Raw genomic sequence first — 26,190 nt, 5'->3', positions numbered from 1 at the left:
GGCTGAGGCAGGAGAATTGCTTGAACCCAAGAGGTGGAGGTTGCAGTGAGCCGAGATCGTGCCACTGCACTCCAGCCTGGGTGACAGAGCAAGACTCCATCTCAGTGAAAAAAAAATAAAAAAATAAAAAAAAAAAACTGGGCAGGATATAGCCCAGCAAACTGAGTGTTTGGAATCACAGGCTCGGTTTAAATGGCAGAATCAGTTAATGTGTAACATTGGGAGGGAATAAAATATTAAAGGGAATCACCTGTCTGAGTTTTACAAGGAGCATTCAATCTTATTGCTATCCCCCAAAATACCATCAGAATAAGCAGTCTCAGCTTATTATCACTTATCACCAGATAATGCCAGTTCTCACTTGGGATGTTATTATTTTCTTAGAGCAGAGGTTCTCAATCCTGGCTGCATATTACCATTATATGAACAGCTTGGAAAAAAAAATCATCCTTAGAGATTCTGAGTTAATTTGGTTAGATTGGAGCTAGGCATTAGTACTTCCTCCCTCACCTTTTCAACTATTTTTTTTTCTTTTTCTTTTTCTTTTTTTTTGAGACTGAGTCTTGCTCTGTCACCAGGCTGGAGTGCAATGGAACGATCTTTGCTCACTGCAACCTCCAGCCTCCTGGGTTCAAGCGATTCTCTTGCCTCAGCCTCCCGAGCAGCTGGGACTACAGGTGCGCACCACCATGCCCAGCTAATTTTTGTATTTTTAGTAGGGACGGGGTTTCACCGTGTTAGCCAGGATGGTCTCGATCTCTTGACCTTGTGATCTGCCTGCCTCAGCCTCCCAAAGTGCTGGGATTACAGGCGTGAGCCACCACGCCCGGCCCCTTTTCAACTTTTGAAGAATCCTAGGTGATTTTAATGTGCGGCCAAGATTGAGAACCTCTTCCTTATTGGGTATGTCTTTTAACCTTGAAATTTTAGCGTTTAGTGTCAAAATAAAAAAATAAGTTACATGTATTCCATTAAAGTTTTGCGTGGCATTTGAGAATAACTCTATGTGTTTAGTTTTCTAAAGTTTTGTTAATGTTTAAGAGAATTTGATATTATGTAATTGACTAGCCTTGTGATTTCAATTTAAAATGTGTGAATAGTTTTAGAATTTATGATTTTTAAATGGAAATGTATAAGGTGATTTGGCTACATTTATAGACAGAATTGGACTGTTAAAATAACTTGAGAGACACAATATTTATGTCTAATTGATTAGTTTTATTGGGATTAATAACCTGGAAACATTTTGTTTGTTAGTGAGGCTTTTGAAGTTAAAAAAAAAAAAATCCAACACATTAGCTTGTAAAATGTAGTGTAAAATGTGTATAAAAGGGGATGTTTAATTATCTTATTTTGTAAATGAGACCAAATGTTAATCAAATCCTCCCTTGAAGGCAGTTTAAAAAATACATTACTTGGTTTGTAAATGGATAATGAGATTAACAAGTTAAATTTAAGTGATTTAATAAGACATTTATAAAATAAGTTAGATTTAAGGAATGTAAGACTTTACAATTTATTTAATTGAAAATTATTTTCCAAGTAGCCACAGATGAGATTTTTGTGTGTGTGTTTAAGACCCATTCTCAAGAATACCAAAAACTTACTTTAGCAATTAGCAGGTTCCTGTGATTTTTCTTTTTTTTTCAAAATTAAAATAGAATTTTTCCTAATTAAAAAAGGGGCACATAATTCAGAGTACAAAAGGATGTAAGGAATGAAGTAAAATTCATACTCTCAGCACCCAGATTATGATTGTTAGCAGTTTTGTGTATCCTTCCCAATTACTAGCAGGCTGACTGATTTATCTCTCTGTGGTCTATTTACTGATGTTTGATTAACTATTAAATGGGACAGTATTATACATGCTGTTTTCTAGCCTTCTTTTTTCTTTACTAGTCTCTTTTGGGCACTTTTTTTCTTATAAATTTTAACTATAAGGATTGTATTGTATTCCATTATAGGGATTTATATGAAGTATGTACCAATTGACAAGTTATTTCCAAATTTTTCTGTTATAAATATTAAGGTGAGGAACATACTTAATTTTTTACTTTTAGGTACTTGTGTGACTATTTCCAGATACCTTTCTAGAAATGGAAACTCCTTAGTCCGAGTTGTAAGTTTTTGGATGTATTGTCAAATTACCTTACGAAAGGATCCTAGGCTTGCAAGATTCTGAGAAATAAACCTATTCTTTTGATGGCATCTAGGCATTTTCTGATCATTTAAACCTTTTCCTTCTTTTTAAATGAATGCGTAGCTGTAGTCTAGCTCTGATTTAGGCTTTTCCTCAGTGGTAAGAGTTTGGGGGCCTGGGTCAAAATCCTAATCATAACCCCCTTTACCTTTGTAATTTTAAGTGTTACTTAAATTTTCAAAATCAACGCTTTTTACTTCATAATATCATATCTAATCATAGTTGCCTTAAACCATCGTGTTTGAACAGATAGTTTTGTGAGAGCAGAATAGTGCCTAACACATAGGAAGACCTCTGTAGGTAATTGTTTTCTGTATTTTAAAATAGGAAGATGGAATTAAGTTAGTTCTTCCTAGTACCATCACTCTTTTAATTGTATAAAAGATTGAGGCACAGTTTAAGTTTTCAGCTTTTGCTTGAGACTTCACTCTGACATCTTTCTCTTTTTGGATGGTTAATAAAAAAGTTTCTCTCTTTTTTGATGGTTAATAAAAATTTTGAATAGAATGAAGTAATCACCCTATTCACCACAGAATCTTCTTTCCTCTTTTCCATGATTTTTCAAATATTAAACCTTTTGTATATTTTCCAAAGGTTAAAACTTTAAATGTTAAAATGTTAAAACATTAACACTAGATATCTAGGAAGACCATTTAAAATAATTAAATCAGTGTTTCTCTTCCAACACATAAAATTTAAATAGGCAGATTTAACCACAAGGAAAATAAAATCTTGAAAAATACTTTATAGTTCTGAGTACTACACAAAAAGATACTTGAGCTAAGATATAAAGGTAAGACTTGAGAGGCAGCATATAAGACGAGGAAATTGGTTGACTGAAATGTAGAAACATTTTGCCTTATTGAGTTTAAGTGGATGCAATTTAGTAAAAATTTTTACTCTGAATGAGCAACTTTGCATATATTACATAATTATACACAGAATCCTGCAATCTCTAAATATCACATGGGAAGCAAGCTTAGCAATCAGATACTCCAGTCCTTTCATTTTATAAATGAGCAAAATGAGATTCATGGAGGTTCTGATGTATATTTGATGATTTCTGTAAAAAGCAACATCTGGAGTTTTTGTTAGTGTGAACTGCAGGCACCAACCTCCTCATTTCATGCAAGAGAAAATTGATACCTGGAGAATCTGAAATGCATTGGCTATGATAAGCCAGAATCCTGGCCCAGGACTCTTGTTCCAGTGTTCCTCTAACACTAATTAAGACACATGATGAATGGTCAAGAACAACAAATGGTTTTATTTATCAACCTGAAATTCTTTGATATGTGAAGTAAAGTTCCAAATGAATTGAGGTGTATGTGGGAGCAACTGGCCAAAAAATACCAATTTCGTTATTTGCACAGTTTTAATTGTCCTTGGATATTGCTTGGAGGCTCTGAGTTCATAAGTACAGAATGGTTTCCAAGGGGTATACTTTAAGGAATATTAGAATGCCAGTCCCGTATCCCTGGGTGTTTCTACTTAAGGTAAATTGATTGAGAAAACCCATGTTTCTTTAACAGCCTTTCTGCAGTGACCACTTACTCTCCTTAGGAATTCAGTTCTAGCCCTCTCTGGTTATACATGTAAAGGCTGACCCATTCATTCAATTCAGTTGTTCACATGGCAGAAGTCCAGGACTTTTGAAGACATACCAGAAAGAAATAGTTCTGAGTATGTACCCAAGGAGAAAGTAGCAGACATGGTGGAAGAAAACTCAATGTGAATAATTATCAGAAAGAAGAATGATCTGTAATCCTCTGTCATTTTGTAAAGAAGTGTCTTTTCCATTTTCTCTCACCTGTATTTCTCAAAGGTAAGACACATGCTCAAGTTAAGATTATATTGAATTTTAAACAGGATAGGCAAGGGAATCCATTTAAAATTATGCTATATGTCCTTACAGAGGTTTGAGTTCTCAGGTGAGCCCTCACTCTTTGCCTGTGCTAGCAAACCCTAACTGAGAGTGTGGCATTGCAGCACAATAACTTATTTTAAACTCCAGGTGTGTATGCAGTATTTGGCCTTAAAAAATTTATTACAGATGTCTGGAGTTGAGACTGTTGACTAGGTGCAAACATTACCTCATACTCCATTTGACACTAGCACAGTTGGGGGGAGATTATAAAGGTAAATAAAAAAGTGCTACAATGTAAATGTGTGCTATTTCTTCAGCAAATTGGGTTTTCTTGTTATAGCCATTTTAGTGTTTTATGAGTCAGATAATAGAAATCCTGAAATTAAGTACAGATTTACAGCTTGTTAGGGGAACAGTTCCCACTAATCCCTTGCAGTTTTGATATCCATGGTCTCTTTCATGGACTTAGTGAGAATAACTTCTTTTATATCATGTCTCTCTGAGTTTTCGGAGAGTATCTGTAAGTTTTGATATCAGACAAGAGAGTTAGTGTTTTACATTTAGGAATCTGAAGTAATGGCAGTAGCAGATGCATCAGGGCAGTGAACACAACCTGGTATTACTATCGTAGTGTTCACATCTTGGTTCCCTGTCCTGATGGTATGTCCCCAGATGGTAAGCACCAGGTTGTAATTACTTTTGGCGGGCTAAGGAAGCAGGGGATAGAGAACAACAGATGTCATTTGTAGATCAGCAACAAAAGGTTGCTACAGAGAATTAAATGTCACAGCAATCTGATGTTATTGTTTCATTACATTGGTTGAACACGACGACACATATCTGACCCATATGACAAAAGCAAAGAGAATTGAAAAGAAATGTGGAAGAGGGAAGTGTTTAAAATATTTATATCATTTTGGACTTTTAGTCTTAGTGTGTTTGTAATAGTTTGTTAAGCAGTCTTTTTAAAAGGGCTGGGCAGGGAGACCCTATCTTGACTAATGAAACCACCTAAAATGTGCCCGAGAAGTACTTGGTAATGAAATAATTGATTAACCATCACATTCTTTTAGAACTCTGCAAGCAGTGTGCTCTCAAATGCCTTGTTTTTTGCTTTGGAGCCATTGGAAACTTTTCTTGTCTTTCCTTCAAACCTTGGAAGACTCGAGTTCCCTAAATGTGTTGCTTGACTGAGTTAAATGCAGACTCAGTCAGCAGTTGAGACCAGTGGCTCTTGAAAGAGTTTGTATTTACCCTTTAATCTCTCTGTGATAACCCAGGATATATGCATGCTTGTCTTTGCTGAGACCCCATCCCAGGATCCTGGCTTATTTTGTAATCTTTTTTTGAATTACATGGGCTATGACAAACGTGTTTTGGTTCATTAAAATAGTAATCGCAAAAGTACACTCTTAATTTAGTTCTGTGATTTTTGAATTTGTGTTGCCTGGTGTTGATTGCTGGTTCCACTATTCTGACATTTATGGCTGTGTTTCATCTTGGAAACCATGTGTGGTTGTAACTGGGAGTTGGCAGGTGCAAGAAAAGAGTAAGTGACGCTTTATTGGCATTGTTTTAGTCCTCAAGATTCCTTTCAGAAGGTGAAATAAGAAATATTGACTACATTGGAAAGAATGAAATGTTCAAGCCTGTTAGAGGTATGACCTGATTATGAGTTCACATGTTACTCTCTATTGACCTTATTGCTGTAGTGACAAATATAATATTGGGTTTCAAATACCTACCTCAATAACAATTCTTTTCCATAATGAATAGTAACCAGTTAATACAGAATTAGAGAGCAGATGGCCCCTCAGTGAATATATTGTAAGTTTCCCCAGGGATTATTACACTGATGTGAAAATCACGAGAGTATTCATACCAGGCCCATGTGTTATTAGTTATATAATTCTTTTATATAAAATTCCCTTATCGTTCTTTTTTCTTTTTAAGAAATTTATTGGAGGAGATGGCCAAGAGTACCATCATTTTAAAGTAAAATATCTGACTTCACCTGCCAAAGGGAGCCAATTTGATAGTAAGGTCTGTTAATGATTTAACTTTTCCTCTGCTGATGTCAGCATGAATGTGTTACTGCTTTCAATTATCAGTGAACTCTTTTCCTTTTTCAGAGGAAGACAATATACATAGTGAACATGTTAGAATAATTTTGGTTTTTATTGTAAATAACTTTATACTTTATGTGAAAATTGGTAACAAGGTTTCATCTTGATCTGGTTTAGTGTTTCTCAACTTGTTTTTTCATTATTGTCCCCTAAGGAGCTTATTTTTAGACATTTTTTCCCCCAGTTGCTCTCCGTTTCCCATGCATGACATTAAATACTAAGAACCAAATGATTTTTGTCAGGTAGGGTTTTCACATACTTCCAAGATCCAATTTTCACCCTCTTGGAAAGTGATTATACCCTCCCACTGAAAATACATGGTTTTCTTAAAATAAGCTTATGTACAGGAAACTACTTTAATATTAAATTTTCTTTATTTAAAAAACAAATTGTGTTTATTACAGAAAAATCAGAGAATGTAAATAGGACATAAAACACACCTCTAAGCTCATCTACCGAGACAGTCCTTGGTAACTCCTTTATGCACTTACAAATTCTCATCTTCTTATGTCTGTGTGTTTAGAATTTTAAATAAGCAGATTGTACTATATGTAATGTTTTGTAACTTTATTTAATATTTTCGGTGAGCTTTTTTCAGGCTCACAATAGAATTATACAAAATCATTTATATTGACTGAATGTTTTATTGCTTTATCATAATTTAATTAATCAATATCCTATTATTTAACACTTAGGCTGTTTTAAAAAATCACTACATTGATAAAATCAATTAAAAAGTCACTGCACTTTCCTTTTAGGCAAAGGTTTTTGCAAGTTAATTACTTTAAATGCATTTATTTCAAAAGCAAAATTAAAAGTGATGCACACTTTAAAGCCTTTTTTGAAATAATTTTGTGTTAGTGGACATTTCTACCACTATTAATTGAGAATACTCCCTTTGCCTGGAACTTAGCCAACAAAGAGTATTATCACTTTTTAAAATATTTGCCACTTTCGTAGGCAAAATATTTACTTGTTTAATAGGTATTTGTTTATTTCTAGAAGTGGTAGTCATTTTTTCATGTTTATTGGACATTGATATTTTAACCCTTTTCAAACTTAAAAATAGCATCTGATTTTTTTTTTTAGCATGCAAAGAAAGGTCTAAGTCTTCAAGTATTCTAAGGGGCAAATGGTTTTTATACAAGGTCATTGTAAACATCTTTTTTTTTTTTTCCCCCCCACAAACATATTCTGCTTAGGTAGTAAAAATCTTCTTGATGTAAGAACAAGAAGTTCCTGAATGTAAGTTCATGTTAGGGCAAAACAAACATTGAAGACATAGACTTGTTAAATGAAAAGCAGCATTATTTAAATAAAACCTTTGTGGCAGGAGAGAATTGGGGTGGGGGGCACACAAGAATGACCTTTAAATTTAGGGTTTATTAAAATAAGTAATATTTCTCAAAAGGGAAGCCATCTTGTAAGTTTCTCACATGACACAGAGATGTTATCTTCCATCATATGTCTATAAGCTTTCCTTTTATGTAGCAAGCTCGACCTTTGGAAGAGTTAGAGAAGTAGCTCTTCTGTTTCGGATATTTTGTAGATGACCATTTAGGTACTTTATTTAGTCGACATCCTTAATCACTGAAGGTTTACATACTTAATCATTGAGATGTTTGGACTCCTTTCATTTTGTTTTTGGTTAATTAAGTCAGTTTGTTGCCACAAAATAGTAACTAACTTATGCTAAGACTCCCAGTGGCCATGAACTGTTACGCCAAAATAGGAAACTTTAGGTCTGAGATTTTTTTTCACTTTTTTTTAACAGTAGATTTATGTATCAAAATATAAGCCGTTGCACTTATTGACCTTATTTATTGGCCTCACCTTGAGTTGAGCTCATTATACTTAATTTCCTGGTTGTCACGTTTAATTATTAAGATCTGTTTTTAACAACAGTAAAAAGAACTCAGAAAGCCAGATGAGTTTTTAAATGAACTCTCTAGAAGTGGTCATAACCATTGCTTTTTTTCTAAGCTGAGCCACGTTACTAGATAATATTGTTTTGCTTTTGAAATTACATGTTACCCAAGGGCTGATGATTGAATCATTCCTGTCCAAACTGTATGAACTCAGTTCTTTACTCTTTGACATATGAGACAAAACCTTAATTTCTTTACCAACTTTACTTAGTAGGAAACTTGTAGGTAGAAAGATGCATGCCCTTTATCTGTGGTTGGAATTCTTTTATCAAATCTCAGTAACAAAGTAGATAATACAATAAAATAAAGGAAACATTAACTTTGACAGAAAATTCCAAACACATAGCTTCATGAAACTTTTTGTCAAGACTTAGTTGTAGAATTTAATAAAGAATTGAGGCAGAGGGTGTATGGAATTCCTATGTAGATGTCCTTACTTATCCTGAACGCTGTACTGGGAATTAGTTGAATACGTCTTAATCACACAACAATATTTCGACCTCTACTTAAAATATGAGGAAATTGAATTCCAAAGAGAGATCAGTGTCTTCCCAGCTCTATCTGTATACTATATGGCTGCTCTGGAAGCAGTGTAGGTGTTATTCCAAACCTTTGTCCTATCTATGACCATCTATTAAAACATGTGGAAAAAGAACATTTTTATCAAAGCAGAGATAAATGTTACATGATTATATGTAGATAGGTGGGTCTGAAAAGTACCTGGTAAAGAGGTTCTAATCCTCTGATTCAGGGACTAAGGAGAAACCTCCTGAGAAACTCAGGAGCCAGTTGATGCTACTGAGATCCCAGCGCCACAGATACTCACCTTTGCTCAGACTTGGAAAAGGCTTTGTCTTCTAAGGGGTGAATGGTTTTGGTATAGTTCAAGTCTTTCAGATTCCTTCTCTGGATGGCCCCTCTTTGCGAAACTCCAATGTCCTGCTGCATTGCCTAAGGACCCTTAACAGAAATGATAAGAAGCAACTTGAAATCTTTGATTTTACTAACATGATTTCATTCTTGTATGAAAGCTGAAAAAAAGTGTTCCTCAGTACCTTCTGACTTTTATAAGGATTCCCCCACCCTGCCCCCACCCCACCGGTGTACACATGCTTCTACAACTTCTGCTAGCTGGCTTCACATTGTATAACAATGTGAACCTGGGCTGTATTGGAAGAAAAGAAAATGTGACTTGCATGAAGTCCCTCTCCCATGCCAGGTGCATTGATAGTGAGGCCTGCCTCAGATTTCACGGTTAGACTGTACACGTGCATCCTTACCTTTCATGTAACTTCCTCAATTATGCTAGAAGTAGTCTAAGGAATGATTTAGCCAACTCATGAGGATTTCTCATTTTCCCTCAGGGGTACTTCCTTGGGAACATGAGACAGGGCCCTGCCCCCACAGTACCCTGCAACACTGCCTTGCCCCTCTCTCTCTCATTGCTCCCCATTGGGATGGAGATCTCCTAATCACCAGGGGCTTGGTGCTACCTCTTTCATACCTAGAGAGGCCCAGATGTTGATTGCCCTTCCCTGCTCAATTGCCATCCCACCTACCTGATTTTTATTTTGCCCCTTCTGTGGGTGTGATGCCCCACTTTCTCACGGGCCATATAGAGTATGGTTATAGAGAGAGCAGAGAAAGAGACTCCTTTCCCACACTCCTTTCCAGGTTATCCTTTCCTGGTTATATTCCAGGTTCATGTGGAAAGGTTGGGGGTAGGGCAGAAGACAAGCTGGGGTAGACACCTCTTGCTGGGGGTCAGAATCCTGTGCAAGTTTATCTCCAGCTGGTACGTTACCTGCAATTCTCATTTGTTTTAGAAGTGGGTACCTCCTAGTACTTTGTTGCTTGTAAAATATATTCAATGCCATTCACATTGGTTAACTTTAGCTATCTCTTTTTTAAAATAATTTTTAAAATTTCACCAATGGTGGTTTTGAAGGTTTTGCTAACTTTGTTTCTTTTCAGACGAATGCTTGTACTTAGTCCCTTTAGTATCTGGGAAGCTGGATGCAGTGATCCCAGCTACTCAGGAGACTGAGGTCGGAGGATCACTTGAGTCATCTGAGGCTAGGAGCTCAAGACCATCCTGGCAAAGTAGTGAGAGCCTCCCCCTGCCATCTCAAAAAATAAAAGATTAGCCCTGTGTGGCAGCATGGGCCTGTAGTGGCCATGATCACACCACTGCACTCCAGCCTGGGTGAACGGGCAAGACCCTATCTCTAAAAAACAGTACAAAACAAACAAATATTTTGGAAGTAGGTGCTATTACCCTATAACTTATGAGAAGAAAACTAAGAGGTCATACAACTAGAGAGTAAGGCAAGATTCAAACCCAGGTTTCTGTGATCCCCTAACTTATTTTTGTTACATTACTCATGCTGTTATTCCAGCATTACACATAACCCTTTACTGAATTTGAAAATCAAACTGAATGGAAAATTGCAAATGTGAAGAGAGGGGTATTCATCTATGTAAATTTATATTTGATACTAAGTTTACTAAAGTGAATAGCCAATTTATGGGTTATAAATAAGATAATCTATTCCAATGCTGTGTTCAAAAAATGACAGAGACAAATAATATATTCTTGCTAGTATGGGATTTACTTCTCTAGAGGTTTACATGGCAGCTCTTTATGGAAAGGAAGAAAGATCATAAAAATGCTAGTAGGTTATCTCGTTGGGTGGAGTTGTAAGAATTATGAAATCATGCATAAGGGTGTAGCACACATCTGGCCTTTTATGAAGTTAGGGGAAAGTGTGACATTCATTCCTGTTTAACATGTTAAATTGCATATTTGATCATGAATGTTTTTTCTTCCTTACTTGAAAGATTTTTCTCTACGTATGTTTTCTAAGAATAAATGGATACCTCTGATATACTGGTGAAAGTCATGGCTGAAGTTCATGCCTTTCAGTTTGTCCACAAGGAATATAATAAGAGCCTGTCATAGTTTACAGAGTTCTATTCAAATAGAAATTCTTTGGCTATTGGAAATGTGTTTACATTCATGTCTATTGGTCATAAATTTTCATTTTTGGGAAGCCTGTTCCAATCTAATGAGAAGTGACAGGATTCTCTCACTGTCAGCCATCTCAACTTGGTCACCCTTAGTCTTTCTTTTAGTTAACATTCCTTGCAGGAATTACACAGTTGTTATTAATGATGCTAAGTTGGGGAGATCCTTCACATTTTTCTAATACAGAGTACCGTTTGGATGTTGACTTTTGTAAATGAAATTGACTATTACATTCTGCAAATTTTTGTTTGTTTTCTTTGGCATTTACAAATTTCCTTTTGTCTCTAGCTTCATGATTAAAACTATGCATCCATCTCTTGTGGGATTTGGATTTGTCTCTGTTGAAGAATGGTTAAAAATCTAACATATCCCTTAAAAATGAGTCTCCATGTTAGTAGGAGATGGTTTTCTTTATCTTTCTATGTTTTGAGAGACCAGAGAGGTCTCTGGAAACTACCTTATGTTTGGTGAGTTTTTTTAATTCGATTTTTTTTTGCCTCTCAGTAATACAGATTGTGCTTCCCCTCATTACAGATTATTGCTCCACCTTGGCAGACAGAATCTCATTGTGTGTGTGTGTGTGTGTGTGTGTGTGTGTGTGTGATTCTGTATAGTCCACAGGGATGATCCTCAAGATGTTTAACCACTTGTGCATCAAAGGCCCTGACTAATCTGAACAGTCATTCTGGCCAATGACAAGCGACATTGGCTGTAAATGGCTGGATGACTCTGTCCATGCACAAGGGTTGAGCTGTCGCTGGTTGGAGACATTTGTGGAGTATCTGTCTCAAATAACTTTTCTATCTTTTTTGCTTTTTACTAACTGTGCAGTCAGTGTCATAGATTGTAGAAAATGTTGACAGAGAAGACCATAGCAATAGTCATTTAAAGAAACACTGATGAAAGAATTAATTATAAAATAGCTCCTAAGACACTTTCATCGGGAATTGTAACAATTAAATGCTTCAGTGCCATTCAAAAATGCTTTCATTAGATATTTGGTATATTCAGTTCCACTTTTGTGTTGTACTTTTTGGTCATTCTTTTTTCTGTGAACATAACAGAATTCACAAACATTAATTTCCAACACTTGTATTTAGTGTGTGAGAGTTAACTACCTTGTGTTTAAGATAAAGTTAACAAAGCAGAAAGATTAAATCTGAATGCTGTCAAGTCAGTGGTAAATTTAGGATCAAGGTTCAGAATAAGACAGTTCATTTACAATCCTGATTTTCCATGTTCCTCTGAAGTCCAGGCACAGGCTCTTTTCTAGGTAGACAGGAATGTTTATTTAAACATTTTGAAGTGATTTATTAAAGTGGACGCATCAGTATTTTCTGTATGCATGTGAAATCCTTGAGAGATTACACAATTAAAAAGGAAATAGATGAGACCTCGCCCTTTACAGGACCCAAATTCCCTTTAGCTGAAAGCAGGCTTGGAGAAAGAGATTAACAATTTTTAAAGAGGAATGCAATCTGTTTATGTTTATTTCATTTTCTCCACAAGAGATTCTTTCTCACAGTCAGAACGTGTGGCTTAGCACTACGTAGGGAGCTTGTTTGCCTCCATTTTCTTGTTTACTTAACAGAGAATGGGAGGCAGAAGTTAAAGCCCAGCAATGTCTTTTAGCTACACTTTGTGTTAGTACTTCCATCTTCCTTTTCTTAACTAGGCTACAGGGACCAGATTGTTATGGATCCTTTCTTCCTGAAGGGCAGAGAAAGAGGAGGTGAGAAACACTGTGACCTCACTATTCCCTGTTAGGTCCAATCAAGGCGTGGGGAATCATATTTCTCATGGGGATTAGGGAGGTATTTTTTGAAGGTAGCACTGCTTTTACCAGATAGATGCTACTAAGAAAAATGCTGCATTATTTCTGCTGGCAAAAGAAGGGCAACTAGTGAAATGCAAGGCAGGTAGCTTGAAGTGAAGTTATAATGAACTGAAAGACTTAGTAAGGAGGAAATTGCATTTTTTGGCAAAAGGAAATTAGGTGCTGCCTTTTATTTTGGGTTAATTGGGAATAGTTTGGTCTGAACTAGTGAGAAAACTGGAGTAACATTTTAATTCACTTCAGGTTTATTATTTTAAAAGTCACAGTGATTTGTTTTAATTCTGACTTTTTGATTCTGTGAATTCCTTGCCAAATTGTTTTTTAACAGCAGGCATGCAAGAGAAAGCCCTGCCAAGGTTGCTTAAATTAATAGAGGAGATACATTTATAGTTAGTATTTATATTATAGGAGTTAGAGTGCTAAAAACAAACGTACTGTATTATTTATGGCATACTGGATAAAAATGCTGGTGCTGGAAATAGAGGATCCAGGTTCAAATCCTGGCTCTGCTACCTCCTGGACTTTGGGCACTGACACTTATTCTTTCTCTGCCTCAATTTCCTCATCTCTAAAATGACACAGTCCATCTAGCTAGGCCATACAGCTGTTGTGATGAGGACTAACTTAATCTAAGCTCCTTAGAATCGTGTCCAGCTCAAAGCAAGTGCTCTATAAATGTGGGTTGTTATTACTCAGTAAACCTCAGGCTTTTAATACTACTAATATTTTTATCATTCCCTGTCTTGTGGATAAACTTGTCTCATCTATATTAAATTATCACATCCTAACTTACCAGTGTTCAAAGAGTGTTTTTAATTTTTTTTTTCAAAATATTTTGAGAGCTCCCGTCATCTGTAGTTTTCTTCCACTCTCCACCCACCTCCTGCCCACAAGCCTTCATTAAAGGAACAAGCACTGTATTAATTATAATAAGGAACACAGACCTTGACTGGCTTTTCACTTGTATGCTTTTACTTCCTTGGCACACAAACCTGGATGTTAGAGAGAAGATGGGTTTGGGGATAGCAGAGACCTTTTCAATATAAGGTGAGGATAAGACTGAGCTACAATGTTATATTCAGTTAAAGTAACTGCCTCTTTTGTTACTTGTTCAGAATGACCAGGGAGGTGAAGATTGAACACAGGGATAACTGGGCAAGGCAGAATTAATTCTTGGAGAACTTTACAACACACTGCATTATGGTTTTGAGAGGTCATCAGAGTGCTACTTAATGTTCTTATTGTACTGGGTATTGTTTCCCATATTGAATCCCAAAGTGCTCTCAGCTGCTGTTAGTTGCCAACCCTTTTTGAACCAGTTTTCTATTCCTTTCCCTCCCTCAGTTCCCCAACCCCAGCTCTCTTACTTTATCCTTCTAGATCTTTGTGCTCCACATTTCACTCCCTGTACTCCCTTCTCACCACCACCCCCTTTTGCATTTTTTATGGTAAATAAAATAATTGTTCAGTGTAAGCCCACTGGGGCAAGGCAGCATTTGTTACTGCATATCTTTTTGGTAACATAAGCCACAGAAGGATGATGAATACTATTTTATTTACAAACAATATACAAGTAATTCCACTTAACTGGAGATAACAGCTTAGGTTGCTTTCTGATTTAACCTCTTTGCTATTTCAGATAAGAACCTACGTAAGCTTTCATTTGAGTAGGCATTTTGCCCAAAAATTGACCCTTTGATAGTGAGCAGTCTCAGGGCAGTTCTGCATTCCATTGGTGCCATTAGCCTTTAGTATGCATGGTGAAAAGTAGCATATAGGGTTGGCTCTATCCCAGTTTGGAGCCTAACTGAAACTTGCACAAGTATAAGAGAAAAAACAATTGAATCAAAGCCACATGGTCTAAAAACAGGTTCCCCTATTAGAATGGAAAGTTTTTGGTTAAGAATCTTTCTTTCATTTAATTGATATTGATATTAATTATAACAAACAAGGGTGTTGGTTACAATTTTACAGTGCCCAGTTATCTTGCCGAATAAAGAATGAACTGGCGTTGGTTGTGATGAAGAATTATTGTGTTGTATATATGGGCAAGGGAATACACATGTATCATATTAGAAATGAAAACATTTGTCACTCCTAAACACTCTAGCCAGAAAATGAATCCGTTGAAAATCTTATTTACACATACGTTGGTAACATTCATTACTTAATTCTAAGTTAGTGGCTCTGCTTTTAGTGAAGACAAATATCTATGTGAAAATACAAATATTTCTCAGCAGGGCCCTCCACACAGTGATGCCTCTGTTTCATTGACCTTTGTGAAAAAGGTGCTGGCTCTTGAATTCATGCATTACTGTTCTGCACGGGAAAAAAAAAGGAAGTAGTAATATCTCCTGTGAAGGGTTCTTTTGAAGATCACACATGTAATGCATGTAGAATATGGTAGCATTTCAAAAATGACAGTTGATATTATTTTAAGAAAACAGATTTTATTGAAAAATTTGGGGAAAAAAATCACCTCTTTCTTACTGATCTCTTGTCTTCATGCTCCTGATACTCCAAACTAGCAGCTGCATTCACTTACTCTCTTCTGCTGAAAATGCTATGAAGATAGTTGCCCCTTACTGTTACCTGGAATGGCTGGCACCACTGTAGTCCCCATTAATAAAAATAGAAGCAGTATTCTCCATTAATAAAATACGATCACTCTCCATTAATAAAAATACCCACTGAATATTCTCCATTAATAAAAATTGGACTACTTAGGCATCTCACATAGTTCTAGCCTTTCCATTCTTAACAAGCTAAAAAAAGCCAATTTAACCCAACAAGTGGAAGCAGACAAGTGTTAAAAGAATACATATTTAATATACAAACATATGTGCACACATACCTACGCATGTGGAAATTCCAGCACCATGTCCTTTATTAATGGAAACCAACGTCTCCAGAAGGCAAAGCATAGCACTCAAAAACATAGTAAAGTTAAGAAAAGATAAAAGAATATGGCGAGTGTACATGTAAAAGGAGATAAAGGGGGTCATGGGGCTGGGAGGCAGAGCTAGGGTACATAGGGGAAGGCTGAAGACAGGTGAGAACCTTGCTAGTTAAGTAATGCTAGGCTGCTGGTCCATGATACCAAGCAAAGTGAAGAAATGAGAACAGACTCACAGATAAAGTGGTATTAATTGAGTAGTCTTGCTTGAAAGAAAGAAGAGAAGGAAGTCTACAGGCTGCAAGGAGTTCAGTAATCACAGGGTATGTTTAGTTATACATATTTTTTCTTTTAATAATAATCTGATGTTATGAAGTCATCTAGGGAAGGTAAATGCTTTGGAAAAGGAAGTAGTAATGAGGGGGAAAGTCTTAGAAAGTCAGACCATGGAATGGGTTGGTGGATTCTTTATAAGTATTGAACTTCCTGTCTAGGAGGTAGATTTCTGACTTTGTGTCTTATGAGTGAGGTGACCTATCAAGCCCTTTGCTGTGATGTCTGCTGCTTTCCTGCCTGTTTTATCTCCTGGATGCCTAGAATAATCTGAGAGGAGACAACAGAAATCAAGCATATGTTCAATACAAAGGCCCCATGAAATCTGCAAGCCTGCTGTGCATCAAGTGAATGTAATTCATTTATTTTTTTAAAGGGGTGATGATACACTCTTTCCTCTAGATGAAAAATTACAGAGCTCATCTGAAAAGCCCTCTCTTTGGGGAAAACATTCTGCCTCCTTTTTTGTTCCCTGCATAGCCTCTTTATTGTGTATGGTGAATAAAGAAATAATAACATGAACTGAATAACCATAAAGAGAAACAATTGATAAAAGCAGAACTGATTGTGTGATTGTGATAATGAACACAAAGATAATATACAAAGTGTACATATAGCATTAAACTAGGAGAAACAATTCCTTTGTAGTTTTTTGCAACTGTCTAAAATACGGATTATAGCTAAATCCTGTTGTATGTTTAGACCAGAGGCTAGAAGTGGTGAAGCCTATCACAGAAGGGGCCACTGTGAAAGCTGATCTCTGTAGGATCTAGTAAGTTAGCTGCTGTGATGCTTCTCCGAGAATTATACCAAAATAATAGCTTTATTTTCCTCAAAGAGTAATTTTCCTAGTTATCACTAAGACTTTTGTTGGTCATTGTAGATTTTTGTTATACTTGCAATGAGAAAGATTTACAACTGACATATTAATACTATGCTGTATTGAGATTTGGCTTCAAGCTGTCCAATAATCCTCATCATCCTTGATTTTTTTAGTGTGCCCCCCAGAAAATATTTTCAGATACTTTTTTCTGTTTCCTAAAATCCCTTCTTTCCTTCCCCTCAAAATAATTATCTCCTTCTCTAATAAAAACCAGTCATCCTGCCTCACCACCCCTCATCCGCTTTTCTCTTTAGCTTTACCTGTCTCTCCTATGGACCCACAGTCAGAGGAAGGGGAAGAGTACCTCTCCTCTGAGCCCAGTTCCTTGACATCCACAAATGAGATCCTTTCTCTCTGCCATAGGGTTCTTTCTGTGTTAGTCATCTTGCTTCTAGGAATTTATAGGTGACTTTTAACTTGGGAAAAACCTCCTTTGACTCAAATATTCATTTGTTGTTCACTTAGTAGATGTTTAATACTTACATCATGTAGCATTGGTTGTTGGAAAGCAATTGAAACAGACTTTGGTTATCCTGAACAAAAAAGGAATGTACTGGAAGACTATGAGATTATCCATAAAATGGGTAGAAAAGATTTAGGATCTGGCTCTGCAGATGTCATAGGCCAGAGCGGCTCAGGTGAATCCAGGTGACAGGGACTACAGTAAATCTCTTCTGGGATGAAACAACTTTAACCAGCATTAACTTGGCCTTTGTATCATATTTTTCAAAACTTCAGTTCCGGGAAGTGACTGTCTGACTGGCTTGGGGCACCATCTCATCCCTAGAGACGAGAAGTAGGGGGAACCTGGATTGACAATCCCATCAGGACTGTATCCAGTTGGGGGAAGTTAGTTTCTAAAAGGAAAATGAAAATGCTATTGCCAGGAAAAAATGAATGGGAATCAGGGAAGCAAAACCAGTAACTTGTCACTGTAGCCCATAATATGTCAGGCAGTCACTATCCTGGCCTTTGAAATGGACAAATAAAGGAAAACTAACATTTACTAAAAGGAAAAAAAATTGATGAAAGTGGTAGAATTGAAGGTGAGATGGCAATAATAAGCCCAAAGATAAAAATATATTGTACATATATCATGAAATAGATACGAGAAATACTTCCCCTTCAAAGATGACAGAAGTAACTGTCCAAACATATGAATAAATCATGGCACAGTCATACCATCTTGTCCCAGTGCTTAGATAAGAGATTGGAACTGGTCCAAGATGAGGGAGACAGTACCTGTCCTCAAGGAGCTCACAGTCAGTGGGGAAGTCAGATGTAGAATAGGTCATTTTAGGAAAATAAAATTAAAATAGAAAGCTACCGATCCCATGACACATGGAGAAAGTGCATCTAATCTTAGAATGGGCTGATTCAAAGACGTTTTCCAGGAAGAAAAATCTCCAGGAAGTTGAAATCTAAGAAAAATTGTCTGTGTTAGGGAGAATGGTATAGCAGTAAAGAAGGGCATTCTAGGAAGAGAGAATAGACAGGGAAGTGAGAAACAATGCATATGTTGAAGAACCATGGTGATTTTGTAAAGAAGGGATTTGAGGGAGCAGAGGTTGGGGGTGGAGAGCTCTAGGCATTGTGATACCGCTGAGGAGCACCGCAGAGAGGGCCAGTAGGATGAGGACTAGAAATGCCTGTTAGTTTTGGCAGATAAGAAGCCAGTGGTGAGCTGGGAATGAGAAGTTTGAGTTGAGCAGAGCATGTAGAAACCAGATGATGGTGACCCAGGAGTGAATGGGAGGGAAGGAAGTTGATAGGAAATGGAGACTTCTGTGCAGAATGGTTTGGGTGAGAAGGAGCAAAGGGCAGTTGGCTCACAGCTGGAGAGGACTGTGGAGAGAGGGCTGTACTTTCCTACACTGAAAGGATGAAGTCAGTAGAGGGAAAGACTGAAGACACAGGGGAAGAATGATACCTAATGATGAAAGTAAAAGGAAAGAATGTTGTCCTGAAGGGTAAAAGATGACTTATTTTCTGATACTAGAGATCAGAACATAAGAATAGGTGTTAATCTACAGGAATCTGTGGGCAGAAGGAGAATGTTGGAAGATGCCATTATGGGTAGCCTCCATTTTGTCAAAGAAATAGGAGACTAAAAATACCTTGGAATTAAATAAAAACCAAACACCTGAGTTCAGATTCTGGTTCCACAATATAATAGCTAGGTGACCTTATACTCTGAGCCTCAGTTTCCTCATCTGTAGAATGGAGACATTGCAGAAGTTACCTTAAAGGGCTATGATAAAATTAAATAGTGTAATATATGTAAAATAGCAAATACTGTTTCTGATGCTTAGTAAGTGCTTAATAATGTAACTATTATTATTAGCATAAGAGTATGTGACCATAGCATTAATGAACTACTTTATAATATACATGATCTTATGTTTATGAAAAGATTCTGGAACTAGTGATTCCAGGCTCTGCCATTTATCAGCTTGGTGACTTTGGGGATGATAATAATATCAACCTTATAGGGTATTATGAGGATTAAATGAATTAATTCATATAATACACTCAGTGAGGATTCTGTAAATGTCAGTTATTGTTAGGAATTTTATTTTTATTCAAGGTCCAAAGAGCACTTAGCAGTATATATTGTTATCTCTATTTTGTAGGAAAGGAAGTCAAAGTACAAGAGAGTTAAATGACTTACCCAGAGCCAGATAACTAGCAAATGGCAGAATTGGGCTAAAACAAGATCCTTTGTATGTCCAAAGTCCATTCACTTGCTATTACACTGTAAGTGCTGATCCACTGCCAACCTTTGACCTTTAGCATCTGTTTACCCATACTCTGAATTACTCATCATCAAATAACCTGTGAGCTAATCTTGACCATTAGCTTCCAGGCCCATCCTGGAGTTCAAATTCTGGTTCTACAATTTAATAGCTAGGTGACTTTATACTAGAGAATGGATTTGAGGAAGCAGAGGCTGTGGGTAGAGAGCCCTAAGCACTGTGGTAGCCTCTAGACCACTAGCTTCCAGGCTCATCCTGGAGTCCTTCCCAGTTCCACGCTGACTCCAGATTCTTGTCTTGCCTTTTTGACCTGCGTGTAGAGCTCCAGCTACTGACAGTCTACATGTCCATGAAGCAGCATGAGAGTAAATAAAAATCTGATTCACCCAAGGGTTGTTCTACAAGTACCTGTTGAACAAGAGAGAGAAGATGCCATCATACCTACAAATACCAAGTGCTGCATTTGTTTCTGTGAATGTGGTGAAAGAAATCTCTCCGGGCCAGTTCCAATGATTCTGCACATCTGTGCACACTCTACCTACATGCCTATCTGCATTTCTTTCCCATCGGCATGACCTGTTGTTTTACTGCAACATGAATCAGCGCTTTGGAAACACTCAAAGACTTACCATTTGGATTATAGTGTGGATGCTTGATGATAAAAGTCTGACTTTGCTTCTACTCTTGTAGCAAGTCTGATGGGAATCTCAGTTCCAAATGTTACATAACATCATGACCTTTCTTTGATGTATTGTGCTGTAGCAGACAGATGTACTTAAGAATCAACATCCAGAATATTTCAAACCAAACTTCTTCATAGCAGGATTAGGAAACGAATGAGCCTTCCGTGCAGTCCAGCCTTACCATATGAAATAAAACTCATGTGAAAACCAGATTCTCCGTATTTAGAAATGAGGTTCTTTGGGGTCAGGTTTTATTTAATTTAAGTACACTTAGGTTTTACATTCAAATCGTTTTCCCACTTCATGGCCTTAAAGAGTCAACTATTGAAATTGGAAAAAAGGATTCCAATAGTGTTTAAAAACAATTAAGCTGTAGAATGTCAATGTTTGGGCACCTAAAAAGAAAATATTTCTTTTAATGATTATAAATGTAATCACTTATATACCAAAGAAAGGGTCCTTATGGACCACTGAATTTATTAATGTTTTAAAGGAAAGCAATTTTCGTTCAACAGCTGAGGAAATGTTTCAGCTAGCAATAAAAGGGTTTCATAAGCACATGGAATGATTTTGCAATATGGAAAGGATATGGAGGGAAGAAAAAAAATAAAGACCAGAAATGTTAAACAGAAAATTTGAAGGAAGGACAGGAAGGAGACCAGTGAAAGGCTGAAGGATGCCATCTTCAGGGAGGGAAGGGGCTTTATTTCTGAGTTCTGGCTGCTTCCATAGGAAGCAGATCCAGAGCTCCTTCTGTAGGTGGTAAGGGGACTCCTACAGATAGCCTAGGCTCAGCTCAGACACTGATGTGAACCCACAAAGCAAGTGAAGGCACAGAATGATGTGGGGAGCAAAGGCGGGGACCTGCCAGATGCCAAGGGGAGAGTGGAAAGGTGCACAGAGGTAAATTGCATGTGTGTGTCACACACAGGTGTTGTTATACTCAATTATCTCACACCCATAGCATGTCAATTTTAAGCCAAATTTACTAACCTGAGACCTGGGATTCTTACATATCCCCTCTAGTACCAGTAGGGAAATGATGTTTGTCAGTCTCCTGTAGGCTTTAGAGTGCTACCTTTGATGCATTACAGGGTATGACTAAAAATAAGAACTCAGTACTTTTCTTGGAAAGTGGGAAATTAGTATTATTTATTAGAAGAAGGAGCATTAAGACTGCAGAGCTCACAAAAGCATTGACTGAAGGAGGAAAATTGAGTCAAAATTTAGGTGCCAAAAAGTGAAGACGTACCAAATGTAACTGACTGTCTAAAAATATCTAATTCTACCATTCATTTACTTGGCAAATATTTTAAAATGCTGACTATGTGTTAAGCACCGTACTGGGCCATTTATATATAATGACAGGTAAGAGAGACAAAGTTTCTGACCTCATGTAGTTAATTATTCACAGATGAGTAAGTAGGTGGTGACAGTGAATTTTGATTCGTGCTCTGACGGTAGCTTACACTATAACGAGGGCAAAGATTCAAGAGCACATAACTGAGTTTATAGAATATCATGGAAAGCTTCTTAGGAGAAGTTGCACTTAAATGATAACTGAAGGAGAGAAGATAGTGAGGCAAAGAGATGGGAGACAAGTCTATAGGGAAGAATGAATGGCAGAGACCTAGAAAACACTTCAAAGGCCTACACAGCTCACTAGAGAAGTGTGCAGAATAAACAGACAACTGCTACAGAAGGAACGTGAAGGATGAGATGTGGCCTTTATTGAGCACCTACTGTGATCTTTAAATACATTATCATATTTAATTTTCCCAAGCACAACTTGCTTTCATTTAACAGTTGAAGGAAAAAGAAGTACAGGGAGAATAAGTAACTTGACCAAAGACACACAACTTAGTGCCAATCCAGTCTATAACTCATCACCAACTGGTCCCTTAGCCTTTGTTCTCCCCTCCATACTACCTTATCTCTCTTGGTTTTAAGGAAGTAATAACTTGTTTTATGACTATGACTGTCTACATCACAAACCAAGTAGGTCTTAACTTTTAGGTAGTAACAGATCTTTCCTATGAAGCATCACATCTAGTACACAGTGAACAAATGAGTGATAGGAGTATGGAACATAGTGATAGGAATGTGCTAGAGGCAGAACGGTCTTTAGTTTCTTTGGATCTTTGGCACATGACCTAGCATTTAGGTGAGTTTACTAAATCCAGTTCAAACATGGCCTCTTCTCTGCCTCTCTTCATTGCCCTGCAGAATTCATTGCTTCCTGGTCTGTGATCACAGGACATTTTATATTATGGTTAGTTTTGCATAGGTCAAGTCTTCTACCAGTCATAATATCTATCTCATAGACTTATTGATATGTGGGAGAGAGTATGAGATCATGTATGTGTGAATTCCTACTGTAAACTACACAATGGTAAAGTACACCATATATATTCGGTGACTGCAGTGATGAGGTGGTAAATTTGAACAACCACCACTCAGGAAAAAAAAAAAGAAAGCTACCTTATAGTGTTTGCTAATATTCATGGTATAAATACCCAATTTCAAGCTACCAATGTGATATCACTGAGTGTGGACTTGGGGAGAGATGTGCTAGAGCAGTCCATTGTATAATATTTTACAGTAGAGGTTAATAACCTCAACAGCATAGAAACATAGTAAAATAATTAGGAAGTTCTGTTTTGAGTACTTATTACCTTTAATTTTAATATAATTAATTGCAAGCTTATAGAATTTAATTTTTAGTAATGACTATGTTAAACAGCTCACTAAGTTCCTGATAATTTCACAGTTGGCCCTTTGGAGCTAGTAGCAGCTGGCTCCAACATACCATTGAATTCTAAGTGTCTGACAGGAACATTCTTGTGTTCAACTTTGTATTTTCAGTGCTTAGTATATGTCCTGGAACTTGGAAGTTGTTGGGTAAATCGATAAATTGATGAATAAAATAATGAAAAATGCCAATGTAAAACCAAGTTAGTTATGCATGTGAAAAAGACCTTGGATGTATCCCATGGTCTCTCTTGGTCTCACATTCCTCATCTGTAAGGTGAGGAGCTTGGATGGATTTGATTGATTTGATTAACTTCAGTGTTCTTCTAGCTCTCACATTCTATGTGTTCTAATCACCAGAAGCAGAGTCTGTGATTATGTCAACTGTTTTCTTAGCTGCATACTTACATTGTGATGACAATATTTGACCTCATTTGGGACTTAAGTACTAAGTGAATAGGAGATTCAGAACTGATTTACTTTATCTTGAGCAAAAATGAAGACTACCTAATTTGCTTCGTTTCACTGTTGATCATTAGATCGTTTGTCCAGATTTGCTGGAACAGGGCATCATCATATGCTCTTACATATTTGGATTTCATGGAAAAATCAGGCTCATTTTTAAAGTGGTAGAAAAAAAGAAAAACAGAGAAATTCCCCATTTTCAAATGTTTAAAACTTAAAGGCTAACTTTTTGGAGCTGTGAGCCTAGGATTAATTTTGCTGAGCATTTTCTTTGAAGGGGAGATCAGAATAAACAATAGAGTGTTGTTAACATAGTTTAAGCCAGGTTCCTCAAACTCATCACAGAACTCCTTTTCCATACAAATTGCAGTAGCACCTCATGGAACACTGGTATTTTGTGGAACACAGTTTGGGCAATGCTGCTCTTGATGTTTCTCTCTGATAACTAGCTGTGAAGAGGACCAGAAAAAAATAGCTTTTTGATATTTGCTTATGTCAGATAATTTATATTTTTGAACAGTTCCATGTTTACAGTTATTAACTTAGAAATCTACCTTTTCAGGTGTCATAGTACCATATCATTAGCCAGCTACATAGTAAAAAGCAAAAACAGACGGTATGTTAGAGTCATCTTGGAATAAATGTAGAAAGACTAAGAAACACTTTCCTCATCCATTTCCTGAAGATATCCAGTATAATTTGCCGCTTCTGTCACCTTATTTGTAAAGTGAGGCAGGTGGATTAGATAAGCCCCAGAGTGCATGATTTATACCCTTAACCCACGTAATCACTGCATTGGAGCTCTGGTAATGGGGATGATTATGGCACTGAAGCCTTAAACACATTCACAGAAGTGAAGGGGGAAGCAGAGAAGAGTATAATTAAGCTAAATGTTCTGATGTTCAAATGTTGACACACTCATTCGTACTTATATCCAAAAGAATTTAAAAAAAATTTCCCCTGGGGAGAATAGACTTGATTCACATGGTACTTCTTTCATTAAATTCAGTGAAGCCTGCAAAACTTGCTAATGAAGGAAATTTATGAAGTATTTTGGCTCAGTTAACTTGCTCTTTCCATAATAATTTGGCCTCAGACCATCTGACACATAATCTGAAGTAATCATATTTCAAAGAAATTGGCCCCTTATTCTTTAGCTTAAAATTCAAAGAAACATATTTTGCTCTAATTAGAAAGAAAAGAAGATATGATAACACTGCATTGGTAATTTCATTTTTATTGTGAGATATTTAGGTTATGTTAGACATGAGATTTTAAAATATTCTTAGATGTTTCCATTAGAGTTTCTCAATTTTGCTGAGGCAAGTTACTCCTGTGTGACCCTCAGAAAATAGGTCTACATGAGATGTTTAACCAGTCTGTGAAATGGCTAAAGAAGTTCTTACTGTTCAGGAATTGAGATTTCCACATTGTCCTTTCCAATGTGTTCTCTGCTTTGCAGTCAGAGTGATCAATATTAACATGCAAACCTGATTAAAACTCAGCTTAAATTTCTTTAAAGAGATCCCAATACTCTTGGCATAACAAACAAACTTTTTTACCAAGGCTTTGAGGCCCTGCGTGATTCAGCTCTTGTCTGCCACTCTCAGCTCGAGTAAGTTAGGACAGGCTTTACATTTTGCTTATTGTTTATTCCATGGTATCAACAATCCCAAATATTAGGGGTTTAACACAACACAAATTACTCATGCAGAAGGAGCCACTCAGGTAGGCAGTGGGAATTTGCTCATTACAGTCTACACAGGAACTCAGGCTCACTATGCATCTCCACCCTGAATAGTGCAAGTTGTTTTACCTGAGGGAAAAAGAGCTCTCAGTGGTCCCACCTTAGCAATTAGGTGCTCTGGCCTAGAAGTGACACTTGCTTAGAACTCATGGCCATCTCCAGTCACATGACCTCATCTACCTACAAGGGGACCAGAATGATGACATTTTAACTACCTCATTTGAGACTTAAGTATTAAGTGAATAGGAGATTCAGAACTGATTTACTTTATCTTGAACAAAAATGAAGACTACCAAGTTTGCTTTGTTTCACTGTTGATGATTAGATCATTTGTCTAGATTTGCTGGAACAGGGCATCATCAATCCAAAGGAAGACAGGACTGGACGTGGGTGAGCAGCAAGAATGACTATCACGAGCTCCATGTCTCTTGCTGGTTACACTCCCCTGCAGATCTGCACTCTAGCTCTGCCGATATTGTCATTATTGTGTCATTCGTGTCCTTACTCATTTCACCAGATCCCATTATTCAACCAGTTCTTGCATGCAGTTCACTCATTCATTCCTTTCTCTTTCTCCTCCCCAATGTTGCATTAATATTGAAAATATTCTTCCTCTTCTTCCCTTCATCTTCCTATTTCTTCTTCTGTCTTCCTTTACAACTCAGTTTTTCCATCATCTCTTTCAGGAGG

Source organism: Pongo pygmaeus, chromosome 13 (assembly GCF_028885625.2).
Source record: "Pongo pygmaeus isolate AG05252 chromosome 13, NHGRI_mPonPyg2-v2.0_pri, whole genome shotgun sequence".
In the NCBI taxonomy this organism is placed as follows: domain Eukaryota; kingdom Metazoa; phylum Chordata; class Mammalia; order Primates; family Hominidae; genus Pongo; species Pongo pygmaeus.
This window is presented reverse-complemented; position numbering follows the sequence as displayed.